Source organism: Vicia villosa, unplaced genomic scaffold (genome assembly GCF_029867415.1).
Source record: "Vicia villosa cultivar HV-30 ecotype Madison, WI unplaced genomic scaffold, Vvil1.0 ctg.000077F_1_1, whole genome shotgun sequence".
NCBI classification, from domain to species: Eukaryota; Viridiplantae; Streptophyta; class Magnoliopsida; order Fabales; family Fabaceae; genus Vicia; species Vicia villosa.
The window spans coordinates 444,626-452,539 of record NW_026705001.1 but is presented as its reverse complement, the minus strand read 5'-3'; positions in this window follow the sequence as shown (position 1 = coordinate 452,539).

The window sequence follows — 7,914 nt, the reverse complement described above, 5'->3', positions numbered from 1 at the left end:
CTCAATATGGGCCTAGTGGCAAGAATAGTGAAGGGTTGATAAGAACAAACTATTATGGGTTTCTTTTCTCAACTTGTAACTTTTTTGAAAACACTTTATTTTGACTAATATGTCTTTTACATCCTAGAATCTAGAGTATGTTTTGAAAATTCTCGTATTCTTGAATCTAAAATCTCTCTTTAAGCCATCAATTTCCTCTTCTTCATCTCTCTTTTAGCATTTCTATAATTTGGGCCCTAAACTTCAAAATCTAAAATCCTTACGTTGTCTCAATTTTTTTTACCAAATTTTTCTCGAATCATCATGTATCTTTTTATTTCGAAATAGATTAATATACGCGTGTCTGATTATATTTTTTTACTATGTGCCTTTTTTTAATGGGTTACTGGTACCGCTAAGATTATACATTTGATAACATATTATGATATGATTTCACAATATTATAGTATTTGAACGTATCCATAGGCAAGCATGCACTCAAATACTATAATTTGAACCATGACAAATTACATGCTGATTTTAAGTTCTATAATTTTTTGTCGAATAGGTTGATTAATTAATAAAATTTGGTTAATAATGGATAAGAACAATAGGTTGAGGATCCTCTCTAGGAGAAACCGAAACTCAATTGTTGTTATCTCTTAGGCAATAGCGTGTGTGTAAGTTATGTGCTGATATGGAGTTGGACTAACTGAGTCACAACCTTATTCTCGGGAGCCACGGGTGCAGGAGGTCGAATTGGAGGTGCTTGAGGTGCGAGTGGCGTGCCTTAGATGTTGGAGACTCAAGTATATCTTAAAGGCTCGTTTGGGAGGGAGAGATTTGATATGTATATTACAGTTGCATCTATTTTTTATTTTTTTCAATTTTACGATGGGCCGCGGAAATCTTTAGTTAGTTATTTATATAATATTAATTTTGAAATGTTATATTATGTATTATTTTGAATATTTTTAGTTAGTTATTTTTTAGATGTTATTTTATGTTATTGTTTATATTGGTGTAATTAAAAGATATTATTAACAAAAACATGAATTGTGCAACTGTAAAAGATGGTTTTATTAGAATCTAGGGTTAATAGACATTTGCCCCATGCCAAATAGGCGAGATTCGGTTTACCCCCTACTAATATTTTTTTTTGGATTGCCCCTTGAAATATGAAAAGCTCTATGATTTATCCCCTAGGACCCCTGTAAACTTGTTTTTTTGATTTACCCCTGGTTTTTCACTGTTTTTTACACGCTTAGGGGGTACCCTAAAAATACAGGGGGTAATCCAAAAAAAAAATTAATAGGGGGTAAACCGAATCTCGCCTATATGGCAGGGGGAAAATGTCTATTAACCCTAGAATCTAAAACTATGTTGAGAGGTGTCATTTGAACTCATACCAGATGCTATAATATGAACTCATGCTGAGGGATTTTGAATTTTTTAGATTATGTTACTTGAAAGTCGTCAAATTATTGGATTCTATTGTCTGGTCTAAATTGTATCAATATTTTTTGTGGACTATAATGTCTAGGAACTTGTATAAAATGATGTTTTTATTTTTATTTGGAGTTCACATCATAAAAACAATAATGAACTCTTCTTACCCATAAGATTCACAAAGTATAAATATCAAAAAGAGTTGTTTAGTTAAACTAATTTGAGGTGCCCTAAAAATAAAGGGGAAAACTTCTCTACCCATCACAAAAAGTTGGGTAGTGTACCTCCAACCATTTAATTATTTATTAAAATGTTACAAATATTTGTTGTTTTCAAAGCATTTTACAAATGAGGTAACCTTACCCAACTTTTTGAGTTGGGTAGATAAGAATTCACAAAAAATAAATCATAACTCCAATTCTATAAAACTAATCAAAAAATGATCAACGTTAATCAAAATTTTAGCTAAAAAACTTTAAAAACTAATATGACAGGATATTATCACAACCTAAACTTAAACGGTTATACTTTATTCTCAAAGAAAAAAAGTCCCTCAACTGTTATTTTTCCTGCTGCTAAACGTTGTCATGTGATGATCAACCTTGGCGAGAAACTAACTAATGAATAAGTTGATGAAACGATTCGAGAGACTGACGGTGATGGTTAAATCAATTATGAAGATAAGTTTGTTAAGGTTATGATGGCCAAGTGAAATTAGTTATCAAACCTATATACAATACTACTACACCTTATATATGCAAAACCTTTATTCAGTTTTCACTCAGTTATTCAATATCATCATTTGAATATAAATATATACTAGATATGAAGTTGATATACAGAGTAAATTATATAATAAAATTTGTCATGTTACACATTCATTCTCATAATAGTTTTCCATTCTATACAACAAAAGCTTCTCAAACATATAATTAAAGTAAGATTACAGTGCTACACCATTCATAAAATGATCATCTGATGAGTAGTACTAATAGGTAAGATTAGAGTTGATATTCTAATTTTTTTTTTTGAATTAGCACTAATAGTTAGTACCAAAAAGAAGAAGGCCACTATAAGTAGTTAGGTAGTAATTAATACTAGCTAGTTGAAGTAGTAACCAAAATCAAATGAGACAGATATTGATTGAGTTTATGCTGCTGGAGCATAGTCATAACCACCATCGTCATCGTCATCGTCTCCTTCGTTGCAAACTGCTAGAGGATAATCATACCAAACAATACCATCATGATCATTTCCTTGCTTCTTGCACCATGGAGTAACAACTGTGCTAATGAATGCCATGTTTTTTTCGAAGTAAGACAACAAGTACAAATTCTAGTGTCTGGAATAGTGTAAGAATGTTGTGGTGTTTGATTATATATGGATGAAGAGACTCAATAGCTCTTATATAAAGGGAAGGGGAAAGTATGAAATGAAACACGTTTTAAGCATAAGAAAAGCACGAGGGAAGTGTGGATTTATGGTGAGAGTATGAGTTCGAGATGTGGAGTGTTATATTGGCTCGCCACATAGGAAATCCAATTCACACAACTCTGCAGACACACGTTGGAGATATATGAAATCCAGTCCAGAATATAGGAACGCATCATATATTGGTGTTGTAGGACTTAGAGGATAACAACAATACCATACGGAATCCTTGAGCATCTTTTGGCACGATGAGGAATCTCTTATTTCTAGCTATAGTGAGGACTCTTGTGGCTCAATGGTTCTAGTGCCAAAAATAGTGAATTATGGTTCAATGTGCCTAGAAGCAACTAGAGCTGTCAAAAACGAATCACCGATTCTTAAACGAAACAGAAGACCTCGAATTTTATAAGATTGATAATTTTTTGTCATATATAATATTATCTTAAAATATATTACTCGAACTAGGTTTTAGACGAGTTGGAAGATACCCTGTTCTAAACGAATCACTCCAAATTAATCTATTGACATCTACCAAATCATATGTCATGTAATCTATTTTTTTCAACTGATCTACTCGACTTGTCATCAAGTTTTCTTCTCAACTGATTTGGCACATATCTATGTGCTATAGATCTAAATAACTTCAGATGATTCAAGCTAGGCTTCACACCAGACCAACATTCTTCTAGCATAATTCCTTCTACCTTCTTCGTCGGACATCTGTTCAAAATGTATGTTGTCATCGACACAGCTTCACCCCAAAACTCTTTAGGTAAATGTTTGCCTTTCAACATACTTCTCAACATATTCATGATTGTAGAGTATAGGGTGGCACCACCTCATGCATAATTCTTTCTTTCTCACATAACATGTCGAAGTCTTTCGACACATATTCTCCACCACCATCAGTCCTCAAAACCTTGAGCTTTTTCCCACTTTTCCTTTCGACCATATATTTGAACTTGGCAAATACCTCGATCACTTCACTTTTCTTCTTGATCAGGTAAGTCCACCGTTTTTGCCTAAAATCACCTATGAATGTCACAAAATATTTATTACCTCCATTCAAATCCACCTAAATTGGACCACATACATCAGAGTATATGACTTCAAGGACTGTCTTCGACTTGCTTCCTGCATCCTTGGTGAAGTTGTTCTTTTGTTGTTTCGCCTGCATACATTTCTCACACACTTCTCTTGGAATATTGTCAATTTCTGGTAATCCTAAAATTATATTTCTTCTTTTCCACTTTTTGATGTCATTGAAGTTGAGATGGCCTAGTCGATAGTGTCATCTTCATTCATCTCTGCTAGCTGCAGTTGCAAGGCACTTGTACTTCATCACATTAAGTTCAATCTTGAAAATTCTATTCTAGGATATATGAGCCTTTAAGATTAATCTCCCACTTGCATCGACAACTCTCATATCTTATCTTTGATCGACACCTTTTAGTTCTTTTGGACCAACTGCCTAATGCTAAGCAAATTGCTCTTCATGCCTGATATGTATAACACATTGGAAATTACTGACCTCTCGCCATCTTGCCTCATAATCAGAACATCCTCAATACTTCAGTTGCTATTTGCAAATTTCATTGTATTCTTCATAGGACTTTATGTTGACAAATCAATCTTTCCTTCTAGACATGTTAGATGATCATCTCGAATCCAAGTACCATTGTTCGTTGAATCTCTCTTCATCTCTTGTTGTGACCATCAACATCATCTCTTTCTCTTCTTCTTCTTCTTCTTCTTCTTCTTCTTCTTCTTCTTCTTCGTGTTTTACAAACCTATTTGTGCGGTGAAACTATTTCTAATTCCACCTATTTGTTGAATAGGTGCCCTACAAAGAAGCTGGACAAAATAACTCCTGAAGAGGTATGGAGTGGATTTAAACCAAGTTTAAATCATTTGAAAGTTTTTGGTTCGATTGCATTTTAACATATTTCGGGGCAACTTCGAAAGAAGTTGGATGACAAAGGAGAATTGATGTTTCTTGTTGGTTACCATCCTACTGGAGGTTACAAGTTGTGTGATGTGAAGAGTAAGAAGATTGTGATCAGCCGTGATGTGGTTGTGGATGAAGTGAGGTTGTTTGATAGCAGAAAAATGGCCATGACAGAAACGGAAATTGATTTATTTCTGCATTATGAAGATTTTGAAGAAGGTGAAATCGATTACCCCATTGCTGGAAATCTATTTCCTGAAGCAAACACGGAAAATCAGCATTTTGAAAATTTAGAACAGCAGTCAGCCGAAGTCGAAAATGATGAGTCCCGTAGACGACCAGCAAGGCAAAGAGGTTTTCCTCAAAGGTTTTGAGATTGTGAAGTATTCTGGGACAATGAGATTAACAATGATGGTGATCTCATTCACTTTACGCTTATGGCCGAATCCGAGTCCGTTAGCATGTAGGAGGCACTTATAAGCAATCCAAAATGGATGTGTGCGATGAAAGAAGAATTGGAATCGATCTAGAATAATAATACTTGGGAGCTAGTTGATTTACCAAAACGGAAGAAGGAAATCAGTGTGAGATGGATCTATAAGGTGAAGGAAAATCTAAAAGGCTAAATTGTCAAGCATAAGGCTCGACTTGTTGCGAAGGAATTTTCGCAAAGAGAATGGATAAACTTTGATGAGGTATTTGCACCAGTTGCTAGGTTGGAAACCATTAGGCTAGTTGTTGGCAATTGCGAATTGCAACAATTGGTCGATGTATCAAATGGATATGAAATGCACATTTTTGAACAATCCACTTGAGGAGGAAGTTTATGTAGAACAGCCCCCTGGCTTTGTTTTGACAAATCAAGAGGGAAGGGTCTACAAGTTGAAGAAGGCGCTCTATAGTTTGAAACAAGCTCCAAGAGCTTGGAACAAACGCATAGATGATTTCCTTGTCGATGTTTTCTTCAAGAGGTGTGTTTCGGAGCATGGTGTCTATGTGAAGACGGATGCGAGCAAAGATATGGTAGTACTTTGCTTATATGTGGATGATTTATTCATCATGGACAACAATGAGTTAAGCATTTCTAAGTTTAAGAGTGAGCTTATGGAGGAGTTTGAAATGATTGACCATGGTATCATGACTTACTTTCTTGGCATAGGGTTCCACAAGTCAAAATTCGGACCACCATCGTCATCGTCGTCTCCTTCATCGCAGACTACAGGAGAATAGCCATACCAAACATCACCATGGCCATTTTCAAAATGCTTTCTGCACCATGGAGCTACAACTCTGGAAATGAATGTCATTTTTCTCTATGGAAATAGGGCAACAAACAATAAGAGCGAAATCAGTGTCCTAAATTGGGGACTGGTAGAGAAGAAAATATGAGATTCTGATTAATGTATGATTGTTGATTTATTTGAGACTCGATATGCTGTTATATAAAGGGAAGAGGGAAGTGTGAGACTCGTTTCGGCAAAAGCACGAGAGAAGTGTGGAATTATGGTTGGGGTGTAAGTTTGTTATGTGGAGAGTTATCTGTCTTGCCACATTGGAATTCTAATTCACACAACTCAGCAGAACAGGAATTCACCACAAAATGGTATTGTTGGAAAGTATGTTAGGGAATCCTATAGTGCAACAATGTAGGGTCATTTTATATAGGGGACACTTTTTGACTCCTTTTATATTTGCGGTTAAGCCGTATAAGATGCATTGTGGTAAACTAAGGTCTGGCCGAGCATACGTCCAAACGTGTTAGTGGTAAACTAAGGTCTTCTTGTCATCTGGTTCCTCGGCTCACGGGGAGCGGAGTTATTGGGGAGAGACGTACGCGTCGAGGAGACGATCGGTTCGACGGTGTACATTTCGTCCGAGGAGGTGGACGGAGTTACTGTTGGTCTTGAACTGAAACATTTCGACCCGTTCGGTTGAGCCTTGGTTAACAGATGGCGCCAATGATCTAACCTGATCAGAATGGATCGTCACGGCAGCTGGTCTCGGGGCCCCTGGTTTTGGAATGCGGACATCGCCGTCCTTAAATTTGGTGCTTCTGCATTCAGTCCAGATGCGCTCTCGGGGAGCGGTGAGAGGCGTATATTCTGTGAAGCGTCCAGATGGGCCTCGGTTCTCTTTGTTGTCTCTGGATCTCTCCTCCCTTCTTTTTTCTCCGCCACGGCGGGGAGGCGTGTCATCGCGCCTAGAGCTTTTTCATTTCGAGGAGGATTGGCCCTCTCCTCATAGGTGATGTATGATTGAGCTTTGATGAGGAGATCTTCCAGGGTTTGCGACTTTTCGATGCCGACAGCTTTGTGGAAGTCGCTGCCAGGTCGGAGCCCTTTATCGAGCAGATATAACTTCATTTCTTCGGTCGTGGGCACCTGAACTGCTTCGCGGTTGAATCGGTCCAAAAAGGCTCGGAGAGACTCGGTCGGTCCCTGGACTATAGCTTCTAGAGAGGCTTCTGTCTTCGGATGCCGACGAGACGCGGTGAAGTGGTGGGAGAATTTGTCTTTGAATTCGGCCCAGGAGCGGACAGAATTCCTCGGAAGATTATTGTACCAAGTCATTGCGCCTCCCCTCAGAGTTGTGGGGAAGATGCGACATTTGATGGCGCCGCTGACAGAGTGGTAGTCGAGCATGGTCTCAACACTGAGGATGTGGTCTTCAGGATCGGTGGTCCCGTCATAGAGGTCCATCACCGGAGGTTTTTCCATTCCCCTGGGAATTCTGGCTTTGACAATTTCCTTGGAGAAAGGATTTTGTCTCTCCTCGTCGCTCTCAGGAGGTGAAGGAGTGTAGCGACGAGGACGTTTCGGGGAATGTCTCGGCTTGGAGGGCTTTCCAGCTATCTGGAGGGTTTCCCCGCGTCCTTTGTGAGGGGAGGCGGGTTTCTTCCTCGGTGACAAGTCTTTGTGCTTGGAAACAGAGGTCTTCTTTGAAGCGGCGCCACGGTTCCGTTTCCGTCCTCGGGGACTCTCGGAATCGGACAGGTCGCGTTTGTATCCGGGGGACAGACTGCCTCGTCTAGCGGAAGGGCTGTAGGAGCAGTTGCGATACCTCCTCCTGGGAGGAGAGCGAGAGCTGGATGAGGAGCGGTGGCGGTA